This window comes from Phocoena sinus, chromosome 11, assembly GCF_008692025.1.
Source record: "Phocoena sinus isolate mPhoSin1 chromosome 11, mPhoSin1.pri, whole genome shotgun sequence".
Lineage (NCBI taxonomy): Eukaryota > Metazoa > Chordata > Mammalia > Artiodactyla > Phocoenidae > Phocoena > Phocoena sinus.
In genome coordinates, this window is record NC_045773.1 from 6064520 (window position 1) to 6079969 (window position 15450).

Below are 15450 nucleotides of genomic sequence, written 5' to 3' on the forward strand. Positions count from 1 at the left end.
AGCTCTCTCGGGTGTTTTTGAACTCACAGAGCTTATTTACCATGTATAACAGGGGACCATTCACCATGGGGCCCAATTACAACGAAACCCCATTTTTCCTACAGGTCTGGAGGCTTCTCTCACTCTGCCCCATGTGCTCGGCCAGAGGACAGGGAAGTGAGATGGGGGAGGCCCTCCCACCAAATCTTTACCACCTTTCCAAAGAGGTGCATTTGGGCTTCCTATGTGATACACGTGGAAACTACTTTCTTAGTCTCCAAGCTTCCCTCCAACAAAACCTGCTGTGGAAGGCCTGACACGCACAACAGGAATTATGGTGGTTTCTCTAACACTCCCCTGGGCTCTCTTTGAGCCCTGCTCCTAGAAGCTACCAAGGAAAATCCACAGCTAAAACCCAAATGCAGCTGATGAGACTGGAGCTTGAGAAGCAGCTGCCATCTAGAGAACGGGGCAACTTGCTCAAGACCACACAGCTGGGAGCGGCAGACACAAGTCCAAGAAGACACACCTCTAGAGAAACATGTGTAACCAACCCCAGAATTTCAAAAAACCTCTAGCGTAGGGCTTCCCTGGTGGCGCAGTGGTTGAGAGTCCGCCTGCCGATACAGGGGACACGGGTTCGTGCCCCAGTCCAGGAAGATCCCACATGCCGCGGAGCGGCTGGGCCCGTGAGCCATGGCCGCTGAGCCTGCGCGTCCGGAGCCTGTGCTCCCCAACGGGAGAGGCCACAGCAGTGAGAGGCCCGCGTACCGCAAAAAAAAAAAAACAACCTCTGGTGTAACCCCCCACCCAACACAGGACTCTCTTCTGACAGAATAGTCTCTGCTTGACTACCACCAGTGATGTGGAGCTCACTACCTTTTGACACAGCCCCTTTCTTTTTCTTAAGAGAACTCTGACCATTAGAGCATTTCTTAAAATGAGAGAACATCTCCCTTCCTGTTTCCCTAGCTCCGGGGCCACACCTCCCTCTCCCCTGTGGCAGCACTTTAGAGATTTGAAGAACTCTCTGGAACACAGCCTTTTCCAGGCAAATTATCTTAACTTCCTCTCTCTTGGGGATTTGCTTGCTTGTTAAATCATTCAAGAAACATTTATTAAAAGTGAAGATCACAGTGCTGCTTTTCAACCTAAAAGGTGGTACATTGTCTTCCTCTAGAAAGAGCCTTCGGGTTCAGTGTCTCAGCGCTAAATGAGGAACGCAGGGAAAGCTCTTTCATGAAGTGTGTGTATGTGTGTGTGTGGAGGGGGTGCCAGCAGATCAGAGCGGGCTGAGACACGGTGAGGAGGAAATGGGAAGAGGGAATATTAAAAAACTTTTTCAAGAAAGGGCAGTTGGGGGGACAGGGTGGTCGTGAGAGAGAAAATAATTTAGGGAGGATTTTTTTAAAATAGCAGAAACTTGAGGATGCTTAAATGTTGACAGGAAGGGCCCAATGCAAAAAAAAAAACGTTGAAGATTTGGGAAAGAAATGGATGTATTTTAAAGTCCTCCTGCTGTGCCTCAGTCTCCCCATTTGCCACCTCAGTGCACTCCCTTTTCTCCTCGGTAAGGCCAGTAAACCATATGGAGAAGCAAAACACAGGGCAGCTCCTAACCCAGAAAGCGAAGCCAGATCCCAGCGGCAAGGTGCTGGGATGCTCAGCACTCGAACACGTGTGGTTTCTAAAGCCTCGGCAAACGGGGTGTCCCTCTCCCCAGAACCTTCACGGAGTGCACAGACCAGAGTGAGAGAAGCCTCCAGACCTGTGGGAAACCTGGGGGCTTCATCATAACTGGACCCCATGGCGAATGGTCCCACCCTCCCCACATGGTAAATAAACCCCTCAGTGAGTTCGAAAACACCCAAGAGAGCTTTCCATCCACACGTCCCAAAGATGGGGCCTCAAACCACGCTTTCCACCTGCAGGGGATTTTTCTTGCCGTTTGCTCATCGCACCCAGCACTAAAACAGGCATCTGCTGTTTTTGCCCACCCGGCACCCATCTCCCCTTTTCAGGTAACAGCACCCCAATTTTACTTTGAGAAACCAGCTCTTCCCCACCCAGGCCAATCAAAGCATTTCTCTTGGCCACAGTGACTGGTTCGGGGATGAGCATACAATGCAAACCAAGCCAATGAAACTCAATCCTGGCACTTCTAGTGGAGCTACTGCAAATGGGACACATTCTTTTCTCTTAGAGATATTAAGCTTATAACTGCTGGGGGTCATCACCGACCATGAGTGAAGACCCTGCCTGAGAATAAAGCCAATGCAGAGGAAAGCAGAGTTTAGAGCAAAGAAAGACTAATATTGGAGATATGACTCAAGTCCCTGGATCCAGCCACACCTGAAATCAGGCCTACCTGAGAGTATTTCAGTTTCAGAGGCCTATAGTTCCTCTTTTTCTTAAGTCAGTTTGAATGGGACTGCTGGCACTTCAAGCAGAAAGAATTGTGACTAAGAGCAACATTAAGATCTTAGGAAAACCTAGGGGCTCTAAGCCCAAATTCTTCAATCAATCCTGAATGACCAATGACCCAGCATTTATTGAGTGCCTTCTGTATGCAGAACTCTGTGCCAGGCTCTGAAAGAGGTACTGTACAATTATTTATAGCACTCCATCTCTGTCTGCAGGTGAGATAAAATGAAACATTCAGAGAACAAGATACCCAGTACCTGGGAGTGGCAGAGGAGGGGAAAGATTAACATGTGCTAGGGCAATCAGAGAAGGCTGTCTGGAGGAGGCACACCTTTAAAGAATAGAGAAGTGATGAAAGAGGACACATTGGGTATGGAGGGTCACGTGAGAGAGGAATGTGTTCTCAATGATTTTTTTTCTTGCTCCCCTACCTCTGTAGGAAAAAGCCTGTCATTTTTATTCAGATGATTACCATTAAATCAACACCTTTATACAATACCCTTAGCCCTCCCCCTGTTGGCTCTCTACTATGAGGAATATTGAAATTAGCCACATCTTCTCTTTCTTTCTTCCCTTTCCTCCAGAATCTAATTTGAAGAAATATTCATTTATTTCCAGTTAATACCTAAAGGCATTCTGTGAAGTTACTTTACTTTTCATATACACACTCCCTTCTCTCCCAATTTTTAATACTTGTACTGTATCTGCATTTTCAGAACATACAAACATTTCATATTATTGTCCCCCTTTTGCCATTATTTAGTGTGAGTTCTACAGGTGACTATAAATTTAATGCTCATCCCCAGCCATTACGTTAATACCTCTCCAGTCAGTTTTCTTGTAGCTTGTTCTCTAGTAAATTCCTCTGGAAAGGCTTATGGGAAATATATTTCCTGGGTTCTTTCGTGTTCCTAGCAGTTGATCTGTGGCTTTTGTACCTGAAAGTTGGTTTGGCTGCATATAAAATCCTTGGTTCTCTTTTTCTCTTCCTGAGTACTTTGATGTTGCTCAGTTGTCTCCTGGCACAAAGTGATGGGGTAGAAAAGTCTGACGCCACTCTAACTTGTTTCCCCTTATAAAAGCATTTACTCTTTTTGTCTGAATTATCAACAGGTTTGTTGCTTTCTCTTGGAAGTCCAATAATTCTAATATTATTCTAATAAAAACATGTCTCAATGTTGATTATCCTGGGTTATTTTTTCCCAGGCTTGTGATATACTTCTTCAAGATGCAAATTCGAGTCTCCTCTTTTATTTCAGGGGGAAAAATTTCCTGAATAATTGTTTTTAGTATGTGTTCTCTTCCATTACTTTGGATTTCTCCTTTGGGGACTTGTTTGTATGTTGGATCTTCTTTATTTCTATACCTATCACTTTTTCTTACATTCTTTAAAAACTTTCTTCATTTGTTTTTTCTTTCACAAGCTGTCCTTCCTGTCAGCTCTCCTTTCAAATATTCTTTTTTGCCTAACAATTCCATTTATGCTAGTGTTTCACAGCATCTATTGTTTCTTCATTTCTTTTAGCTTGTGGTGAAATATTAAGTTGCTGGGTCTTTGTGGAATGTGTTCCTTATCTGTAGGAACACTATTCTGCTCCTAATTCTTTTTCTTATAATATAGCTTTGTATGAGACTTGATCGCAATCCTTTTCTGGTGCTCACGTGTAGGTGACATGCTTTTTTTTTTTTTTTTTGGTACTCTTAGTAGGAGGTTTTCTTGTGTAGATTTTCTGGCCTCAAAGGTCTAGAGTTGCCTCTTCCGACAGTACCAAAAAGTCTTTAAAACTATAGCCACGCAGAGAGTACTTTCTGAAATTACTATTCTCTACTCTTATCCAGAATTTCTCTTTGTTTCCTCTACTGTCTTTGTCCTGCTCAATTTGGATTCTGCTTTCAGTGGTTTCTCCTCAATGTGGGGGTCCTGTCTGACCACAGAGCCTCAGCTGGTCAGTCTGTAGAGTTCCCAGGTCCCAGACCCCTGCCTGAACTTCCCACAGTCCTCTCACACTCACCTGTGACTTGCAGCCTGAACACATCCCTCCTAGTTTCAGCTGACATTCTCAGATGGGTGCACCAACCTTCTATTCCCAGTGCCCTCTCCTTCTATGGGTGAATACATGTTAGAGATTTATGGGTTTCCTGTCTCTCAGCCTTCCGTATCCCTTTGCCTTTCTCTTCCTCTACCTCTTCACCTTCATCTCATCCCATAGAGTGGATACCATGCAGATGTTATTGCTGTTGGTATTTGACCCTACCTGTTCACCTTTGTGGTTCATGGAGCCACCTAGTTATGTTGAAGGTACTTTTTGGTTTACTATCCTAGTTTCTCTGTTTAGGTGTGGAGATTCTGGAAAATTAAAAAAAAATTTTTTTTCTGTTGCCATCTTGTCTCCTTGGTTCTCAAGACATTTTCAGAGGGCAGATTAAAGAAGACTGGTCTTGACTGGGGGTGAGAGATGGATCCCCAGAACTGAGGGATGTGGTGGATGGGGGTGTAACACTAGAGGATGAGCCAGTTTTTTAAAGGGAGGTTCGAGGTACAATGTGGGGGAAATGCGTATGAGTATAGTCTAGACAAGGCATCAGGTGAGCTGTTCAGGAGATAGGCAGAAAGTCTAGGGCTAAATATTGCAGTCTGGGCTTGAGACACAGATTTGCAAGTCATCAGGATTTTAGTACTAACTTATCATCTCCTTGATTCCAGATCCAAAGCTCTCTCCACCAGCCTTTTCTATTTTCCACATTTGATAAACCAGTGTTGATTCAACTTTTCTGCTGAGATACATGCTTACTGGGCCTGCAGAGCCCGAGAAGCTTCAGGATTCGATTTCTTGAAAAAGTCTCACAAAGAAGCATGATATGTCTTCACGTGGACTCTACACCATCGGACTCCTTAGCAGACAGGCATATTCTTGAACACACCTGTGGCTGCGAAAATGCCACAGGGTTCCACTGTTAGCCTCCCTACAACCTTTGGGAAGAAACGAATGAACTCACTGGGGGAGCTGTATGTGTTAAGGCTACGCTGAAATAAACAATAACCCTCCGAGCCTCAATGGCTTAGCACAACGGAAGTTTATTTCCCGCCTACACAAAGCACATGGCAGACTGTGGCGGGGCTGGCTCTCTTCCACCCAGTGACAGCGAGCAAGCCCTCCTACCTCATCATGATACCCCCAGGTCAGCACAGCCTCTGACGCAGAGGAACAGACTACGAGAGCTTTGTTTGGGAAGGTGGGTTTTTTTTTTTTTTTTTAATTAATTCATTAATTTTTTGCTGCATTGGGTCTTCACTGCTGCGCACGGGCTTTCTCTAGTTGTGGCGAGAGGTGGCTACTCTTCGTTGCAGTGCGCGGGCTTCTCATTGCAGTGGTTTCTCTTGTTGTGGAGCACCGGCTCTAGGCATGTGGGCTTCAGTAGTTGTGGCACGTGGGCTTCAGTAGTTGTGGCTCGCAGGCTCCAGAGCGCAGGCTCAGTAGTTGTGGCGCACGGGCTTAGTTGCTCCGCAGCATGTGGGATCTTCCCAGACCAGGGCTCGAACCCATGTTCCCTGCATTGGCAGGCAGATTCTTAACCACTGTGCCACCAGGGAAGTCCCATGTTTGGGAAGTTTTTAGAACCAGACTTGTAATTACTAATACCACCCTGCCCACACACCACTGACCAGAACCAAGTCCCGTGATCCCAACTTAAAGACAAGGAAGTCTGGGAAAGTCTCTTCCCATTTCACTCAGGAAGAGAAAAAATAGATGGTTAGTGAACAGAAAGCATTGCCTCTGCTACAGGCATTATCCCAAGTCCTTTTCACCGAAGGCGATTTCTTTCTTCAACTAGGAATTCCACAAACACCCAGAGATCAAACTAGACCATGGTAGCCACTGGAATGATTTGACAGAATGATTTGCAAAGAGAGGCTAATAAAACAGGCCAACAGGACATTCATGAACCTTCTACCAGTTTGGTGATGCCTTAGGAAGTGGGAATCTTGAGTCACCATTTGTTGAAAACCTACCGTGTATGCAAGGCTTTCATGGAACAATCTCATAATTGACATAACCATCTCACTAGGCAGTACTGTCACCTCCATCTTTAGAGAAGAGGAAGCGGATCCATAGATGGTCAAACAGCTAACAAGCGACAGAGTCAGGTTTGAACCCCAGGCGTCTGGCTCCACATTTTAAAGAGAAAAGCTGGGGCCTCCTGGTGCACTGCGCAGGCCTGGACTCTCGGCAGGGGTTTAAACAGCTCTGTGGCTGTGAGGTCAACAAGACAAAAACAACCCCACCTCCATGAAAGGAAGACCAGGCAACTGAGCCCCACTGACCAGCATCTCCCAGGATGCCACAAAGGGGGCAGCTCAGTGGAGAAAGGCCTTCCTAGTTCTCAAGAGAATTTGAAGAGAAAACAGTCTCCACAGAACAAACCCTAAGGAAGCTGGGTCAGTAGCTGAGAAACGGATCGCTCCCCATGTTCTGCAGCAATGAATGGGGGGCGTTCTGGCTGCGTGGCAGGGGCCGTCCACATTCAGAGGTTTGGAGGACAGATTTGCATGGGAACCAGGGAGCAGAGCCCCTTTGGAAGAGAAGTGGTCCCGCCCTCCTAGCTCTGGGGCAACTTCACCGCTTTCAGACCAACTTGTTCCGATGAGCCCTGGTGCTCAGTAGGCGCAGAAAGCAATGGATCAGGGTGTAATCCTCCTTCCAAACTGGATCGGTGGGGCCCAGCTGGGAGAAGCAAGGAAGGATGGACGGACCAGGACACACTCTTCCCTACCAAGCTCAGGAGCTATACTGTCAAGATGGATGCTTAGTACCCGCTGCCCCTGTCCACACGGACAGCACTTTACAGTGTACAAGGCATCGTCCTACATCCTGTGACTGCCCTGTGGTGGGCGTCATCACGCCCAGGTTAGAGACAGCTGTTGGCGGGGGGGACACGGAAAACGCCTGTCCTCTCTCCCCCTTCCCCCTTTGACTGCATATGTAGAAAGTCTAATCTCCTAGAAGCTTGAGGGCAAAGGCGTCACGTCTTTTTCTCACCCCTTGGAGAGAAGAGACTACCCTGACTGGGGAGACCTGGGAGAGGGTCAGTGTGCATAGTGGTGAGCCCCTCCCTCCTTCTCTTGCGCACAGAAGATTAAATAAGATGATGTGTGTGAAACAAATACTCAGCACAGAGCCCAGCTCTCGGAGAGCACTGAGGAAGTGCTCAGAAACCCAGCCGTGAGCTCCAACAGCAGGCACTTAGTCAATGTTAATCCCTTCTCAGGATCTACCGGTCTTCACAAATCTGGAGGAGAAGAAAAAAGCCTCTTCTCCCGTTTCTCCCCACAATGCACAAGCACCAAGTGTCCGTTATGTGCCAGGCGAAGTTCCAGGAGCTCCCGCCCTCAGGGAGCTTACTACCTTCTAGCAGGAGAGACAGACCACAAACACGGGCAGATAGGCTGGAACACGGCATCTGGTGGAGACGAGCAAGGGGGTGGATGGTGAGAGGCAGGGGCGTGGGGCAGCGGGGCCAGGGCCCTGCTCTGTGAAGGGGCAGTTGCAGATGTGACCTGCTGCAGTGTCTTAAGGCAGCACAGGCTACAGAAAGAAGATCCCCCAGAAATGTGCTTTCATGTCGACAAAGAGCCGCCAGTCAGAGCAGAAGGGCAGCAACTCTGCCAGGGATCAAAGCTGGCGCCAGCAGGTGGGCCTGGTCCATCTGTCCCTGTGCCCTGGAGGAGATGGTGTTTGCTGCGCTGATGCTCTGAGGTCTCTGACAAACGCAGCGCTAACCCATCCTGCCAGGAAAGCACCAGTGAGAGGAGCCAGTCATCAGAGCACCTGCTCACCTTTGGAAGCACCGATGACACAGCAGGGGCTGTTCTACACACTTCACAAATATTACACTCACTGTTGAGATCAGTGCAATTATTATCTCCCTTTTATGGATAAAAAACGAACACCCAGAGAGGGGGAGTTTGTTGTCTATTTAGCTTTGGAGAGATGTACGCACTGGCCACTGTGTGAGGAGTCCCCTTGGGCTTAGGGACAAAACCTCCGGAACCTGGCCCGCCTTGGGAAGAAGGCACTGGAGCATCACGTGAAGGGGACTAAATCAAACCCGGGCTTTCCCCCGGTGCCTGGTTCCGCACCTCTCTGGGGCTTAATGGAAAGGGCATGAGCTTCAGGGTCAGGTAGACCCAGGCTGGAGCCCTGCACTGCCATTTACCTGCTGTGCAACTCTGGGCAAGTTATTTCACTTCTCTGAGCCCCAACTTCCTTGTTCGCAAAAGAAAGATACAATGAACGTAAAGTATGTAATGGGGTACCTGGTACAGCTCCCTTAATCCGCTTCCTTTTGGTGGCTAATGCTTTGCCACTTCTAATGTGGCTAATGCTATACATAGCATGTACAGCAGCTTCTCCACTGTACATGTTATGAAAACAGGCTCCCAGTTCTTTCCCACCATCCCAGCCCCCTCCCTACCAGGTGAACTAATCAGATTTCTGAGCAGTACCAAATGTGGCCACCGTCCATCACTAAAGCAGAGTCACCTGCCCTTAGGGCCGTGAGCTAGGGTACAACAGGGAGGGGCGGAGGAAGCCAGCACCCCACTGCTCCCATGCTCCTTGCCCTGCCAAGAAGATGCTAAAACCTCCAGACCCAACAGCACATGCAGCGTCTGGCTCTCGGATCCAAGTAGCCAGGACAGGGCTTGGTGGCCGTCCTGGGCTCATGACCCACAGCCTTCTCTTTCTTTAACATTTTCTTTTCAGACAGACAGTCACACACAGACAACACACAAACACACACACAACACCACTTTTGTAAGCAGAGCCTTCCACTGAGGTGAAAACATAACGTATATGGCCCGGCAGAAAATAGCTGAATTAAGCTCTTTCTTTTGGCCATTTGTATTGGGAAATAGTCTCAGAAGATTAAAAGTAGGTTAGGAGAATAATACAACAGCTGTGTTTCCAGTGTGTACCTGACAACGGCTTTTGTAGAAGTGAATGATTACATGAATATCACTTCCTTCCCACCTCTTTCGCAGCCCCCTCTGGGTTGCTAGGCACCCTCTCTCCTCCGCTCAGCTAATGCCACATACAGACACTGATGAATGCAGGATGGCCATTATGAGGAGAGGAGTCGAGGCAGGAGGGTTCTAGTGCTCCCTCCCTGGTGCATTCAGGGAGGGGAGAGGGCTTTGGGGGAGCCGATTCTGCATATATTTAAATGCTAATGTGCTGGGCAGCCGGGCAGGGCCAGCGGGAACAGTGGTGGGAAGGGGCAGAAGCCCTTGGCCTGCAAGCTCCACTGGAAACATGTCCTGCAGCCTCTGGCTCTGGTGCCAGCCCTTCCCCGGGCGGCCAGCCTTGCCCAGAGGCCCTGCCAGCAAAGTGTCACTGGGCTGAAGGGTTGCACCGTGGGCGGTGAGGGGAGCCTGGGTGTGTCGGCTGACCCTGGTGGCCCCTTTGTGTGGAGCAGGGAGCGGGGTCACAGTGCTGGGCCTTTGCCCGGAGGCTGGACAGCTGTGTCCTGGTCACAGAGAGTGGAGGGAGTGGACGGGCAGTTGCTGGCACTGGGCTGATGGCAGCGACCTCCCTGCCTTATGTGATAGGATCCTGGGGCCATGCGCGTCTACCCCTTAAACCATCGCATGAGACAGTGGAGCCCCATTTTACTAAAGGGCTAAAGAGAGGAGGTTTGGAGCAACGGAGGGCATGAGCAAGGCCTGGAGACAGCACGTTCTTGGTCCTGCGCTGTTCCCGGGACTGTCCACATGGCCTTGGGGGCTACATTTTAGGGCAAGGTCTTCCCCCTAAAATGTTCCTCTAAGAGGGTGCAACTGGCCTTCTGGACAGGACATTCATTGTGCAGGACGGTCCTGTTCGTTGTAGGAGGTTTAGCATCACCCAGTCCCACTCTCTAAATGCCAGAGGTGCCCCCGTCATAGAGGAAACCAGAATTACTCCCCGACGTGTTACTAAATGACCCCTGAGCAGTGGTCCCACCTCTCCCTCTGGGAGAACCAGTGAGGCAGGGGAGTCTGAGCTGGCATCAGCGGTGGGGCTGCAGAACCCAGCTGCCGTTGCTGGGAACACAAGGCCAGGGTCTTCTGGGCCAAACCAAGCCCCAAGCAGGTGCGTTCTCCTGTGTCATCCGAGCAAGCACTGAGATGGAAATGAAACCTTGTCATCTCCCGCCTTAATCACTTCTCTCCTAAGAACCATGGAGCTGGTACAGAGGCAGAGAGCCAGGGAAAGAAAGGGCACACAAGGAGGCTCCAGGCCCTAGGAGAGCCAAGCAGTGGTGTATACTCCAGTCTAGAGAAGGGGCTTCCTCAAGAGGAAAACAAAACAGCAAGCAGCCACGGTTGGTGAAGGCAGCCGCCTCTGCATCTGCCCAGAGACACAGAAGTCAATACATTTAATGACATCATTATGTTAGTTGATTTTTGTCTGTCTCCCCCCAACTAGAACAGAAGTGCCAGGAGAGCAGGAAGTTCTGTTTTTTCACTGATGCATTCCCCAGCACTTTGCACATTGTCAGCACTCAAAAAATATGTATTGAATGCCACATCTTCTTAGAGTCTCCAGTACATAGGAATGGGGAATTCAAGGCTTATGCAGAATCCTAGCTACCAGGCCAAGTGGACAGTGTGTTAGACTGAGAGGGTCAGGACACCTGGTTGCAATTCTAGATTGTCCCGAAAGTTCCTATGTTTTCCCTAAAGTTCTTTCTTTCCTCCTGGCCTCAGCTTTCTAATCTTCAAAATAAGGAAACTGGAATGCAATGAGATGACAGATATATGGCATGCACATCCCATCCCTATTCCTGTCCATGGCAGACATTACTGATCAATCCCACCTATCATTCCTGCCCGTGGCAGGCATTGCTAATCAATCACACAGTCCTTTTGCCCCCAGCTACGGTGGAAAAAGTCCACCACCTGTCAGAGTTGGTAAGCGAGTTAAAACCTGACAGTGATGTACACCGCAGACCTACATAGCAAGGATATGTTTGGGGGTCAGCTGTGACTCATTTTCCTTGGGGTTTTCTGCTGGGGTGTTTCAATCCTACAGTCTTGAAAGCCTAGGAAGACACTGTAACACCATGGAATTTAAGCTCCTACCCACATTAGGAACAAACTTCGAGTCAAATGCACAGGGCAGACAGTCTTTATAAAAGCAAGAAGGAGAACACCACCATGCTCAGGGAGAGTCACACTTTCAATGGATTTTTGGTACTTGTCCTGGCCTGGAAGGCTGGAGGTAAGTGGCATAAGCAAAGGCCTGGAGGTAGGGAAAAGAAAGGACTGTCTGGAGTTTCCTAGTGGGAATGCTAAGGACTGAGAGAGGGGATGGAACGCTCCTTCCTGAATCCCATGGATTCATAGAGCTGGTATTTCATTCATCACTTCGTCTTTGGCTGAGGTGGGAAAATACCTACGGTAGCCACACGGTGGACGCAGAAGATGCTACTCAATTCCACGTGAAAAGAATTCTGACTGGGGCAAGGCAAAGTGCTCAAATTTTGGCCCTGAGCAGCCTCCCAGAGGGGATCCATGGTGGCAGGGGAGGGGTGGGGAGGTCAGTCACAGTCAACAATGGAAGAGCTTCCTCCCTGGCTGAGACCCCCAGCCCTGGGATGAGTTCCCTGTTAGTAGAGGTAACCAAGCAGAGTTGGGGATGCAATTCTTGCATTGCCTTGGAAGTTAGGGCAGAAGATCTCTGAGGTTTTCTGCTGGTAAGAAACTTGATGGTCAGTGGGTCAATTCCCCTCAACAACGTTTTCTGAGCACCATATATATCTGCCAGGCATGGCCAATACGGAGATAATTCAGAACGCTGATCCCCTGCTCAGAGGCTAGCAATCTAGCAAATGTATGTGGGGAAAGGAAGTCAGCCAAGTGCCTTCCCTGGTCACACAGATTCAGGCAGATCTGGCTGAGTGCCAGCTCTGCTGGGCGACTTCAAGGAGGTCACTCCTCGAGCCTCAGTTTCTTTGTGGGCACAATGGGAAGAACAACAGCTCCAGGGGGTTCTGGAGACATGACTCAGTGTGTGTAGAGCGCGTGCTGGCACCCGGCTCACAGTACATGCTCATCCAGTGGGAGGGGCTGAGTGGCCACAGATGGCTCATGACTTCCGGCTTGAGAAGAATCTTTGAAGGGTCTGGGGGCTGCGTAGGTGTGTCCCAGGAGGGTAAGCAGAAGAAAAGTCAGCTCTTCTCGGCACAGTCAGGGGCTGGTCCCAGAGCCCCGCCACCTCTCCCACCTGGTATGAAAGCTCCACCAGGGGCAGGACGCTGGCCCCCTTGCAGAGGCTCAGAACTGCCCAGATAGCTGCCCAACAAGCCTCCTTCTTAGTCACACCTCCTTCCTCCCCCAGGCCCACAGACAAACCTCAGGGAGCGGGGCTCTGAAGGCCTCAGGGCACCTCTCTGTCTCCCTGGGGCCATCGCCTCCGGGTGGCATTAGGAGTGAGAACAAAGGGGAAACCCGCTGAGGCTGTGTGGGCCTTCATGGCCACCTGTGTGAGCATCGCCTGGGGATGCAAAGACACTCTGCTCCTGAAAAAGGAAGGTGGGTGGGTTCTCTTAATCATCTCAGGCACAGAAATCCAGGATCCCAAGCCCTTGCAGACTCCCTCTCTGCTGGGGGCTTACGAAGCTGACTGTTCGTCTCATGTGGTCCTCGCCACACCTCAAGTCAGATGCTGTTATTATCTCCACTTACAGGCCAGGAAACAGAGGCCCAGAGAGGCTATAGAAGTGGCCCTGGATCAGGCAGCCAGTAGGAGGAAGACCCAAACCCAGACTTATTGACCCCAAAGCCCTCCCTTTAATCTCCCCAATAGACTTCCACCATCTCAACCAAGAGGAGAGAGCCCCAGGCGACCAGCCTATCACCTGAGTCTCTGCTCCTCCCAGGCCCACATCCCAGGGGATGCGGTGCTTGACATCCGCGGACCTGCCTGTGTCCGCTCACAAATTCTCCCTCCACCGCCCACTCCCACCCCACGTCCTTGCCAGCCTTCACGGTCACATAGCCATCTGCTCCACACCGCCCCTCCTCTGCTCATCTGAACGGAGAGGTGACAGCCTTCAACGACACCAGATGCTTGGGAGGCTGACAGAGCAGCAAGCCCAGAGCGCCCAGGAAGAGGGCAGAAGCAGGTCCAGAGCCTGTGTGCGTGCATGACCGTCACAGTATGGCAGGCTGCCCCCCACCCATAGGCTGCGAGGCCGTCTTCCTGACCACGCACGTCAAGGTCGTGCAGGGTAAGAAAACAGGAGGGATGGCGAACCTCACGTGAGCACGCACAGGAGACAAGACAGGCCGCCACAACACTCCCTCCCAAGTGATGCTACAGGAGGGATGCCTCAGCTCTGGGCAAAGCCACCTGACAGAGGGACTGTCCTCACTCCTCACGCCTCTCTCAGTGACGTCCCCGGGCATCTGCTTGAGCAACAAAACCAAGAATGACAGAATGACCAGTTTAAAAATAAATCAAGACATGAATGTTGAAGTCTTTGGGGAGTGAAGTGTGCCAATGTCTGCAACTTACTCTGAAATGTATCCAAAGAAATAAAATGGATGGGTAGATACAAGTCCTGAGAAGGTCTGTGATGAAGCCAACACAGCAAAATGTTGATGGCAGAGTCTAGGTAGCGAGTAGTATGTGAGTGTTCCCTGGGCAGGCAGAACCAACAGGATGCTGGAGAGGATGCTCCCATCCAGCAGTGGGAACTGTGGACTCACTGCGGAGATGGGTCCATAATTGCCAAGAGGGAGGGACACGCTTCCCAGGGACACGTCCGGGAGAAGATGTGTGTTTTGTGGCCAGTACCTCACGAGCGCGTCGGTGGGGACTAAACTGAGGAAATCGTAGCTCTGCCCAGGTGACAGTCAGGGGCCAAACCCAGCATTCAGTCAGCGACCAGAAATCTCGGAGTTTTCTGGGATTCAGAAGTCTCCTTGACCTCACCTCAAAGATTAAGAACACATCTGAATTCTTTAAATCCTCCAGCTGTGATTTGTGGATTTATCTGAGCAGGGCTTAAACCTCACTGTCAGCCACAATTCCTTTGAGGCTGAGGTGGAACAACCTTCCAGGGTTCAAGAGAGGTTCAGGAGTGGTCACCAAGAAGGCACAAGGGCACACACCCCCACCCACCCCCACCGTCACCCTCTGCACGGTTTCACAGATACATTTGATGCTCTGTCTCTGAGGCATTCACTAAGATGTCCATGTCTGTAATGTGTTTTCCTCATCTGTCTCTCTTAGAGAACATTTACTTTCTTCCTCCCTTTGTGTCTTCTCTACTCTGTCACCTATTTCGAGGTATAAACAATTATCATGGTAGCCCCTTTCCGGGCAGGAGCCTAGCGCTGAGATGATGGCATTCTACAACAGGTGTTTAGTGAGCACGTACTGGGTGCTGGGCAGCATGGAAGCCCCCATGGGGGAGGTATGGTTGAAAGAGATGCTGTCTATGTTCTGGAAGGGTAGTCTTGGGTGGTGAGCCCGTGTAGTTTGGATTAAGCCCCCAAGGATGTTAATCACATATTTGCTTAGAATGGCATTCATCCAACCCTCTTCCCCCACTTACTTACATGGCCTTGAGAACTCTTAACGTGCTATCATCTATAACCTTGGAGACATGTGGGTGATTTATAACATAAAAATATTCACATGCTCATAGATAAATCATCTCCAATCTCTGGGTCTAACTTTCATAGAAGGACATTTTAAAGACTAATTCCTGGGCTCTGGCACCTTTATTAATCATACACATACAACCGCTAATAGGAACTTCCTGTCAGCATGAAATAGCCCAGAATGGGTCCTAAGGGGAGAAAGAAAAGTCAGGGGTCATTGATCGTGAAAAGATTGAAAACCAGTGATTTTACTTGATGCCCTCATTATGGCTGAGGGAACTCAGCACAAGGAGGGACAAGACCCTTCAAGGTCAGTGATGGAGCTGGGTCCCCTGATCCTGAGCCTAGGAGTTTCCCACTGGGCAACGGTACCTCCTGCAGGCAGGAGAGGG

The 15450-nt window shown here is 49.8% G+C and overlaps 1 protein-coding gene across 1 annotated transcript in view; it reads right to left on the reverse strand.

The window, feature by feature from the left end:
- Positions 1-15450, reverse strand: part of SLC6A11 (solute carrier family 6 member 11) — a 120171-nt gene that overhangs the window by 30594 nt on the left and 74127 nt on the right. The window lies entirely within an intron of this gene.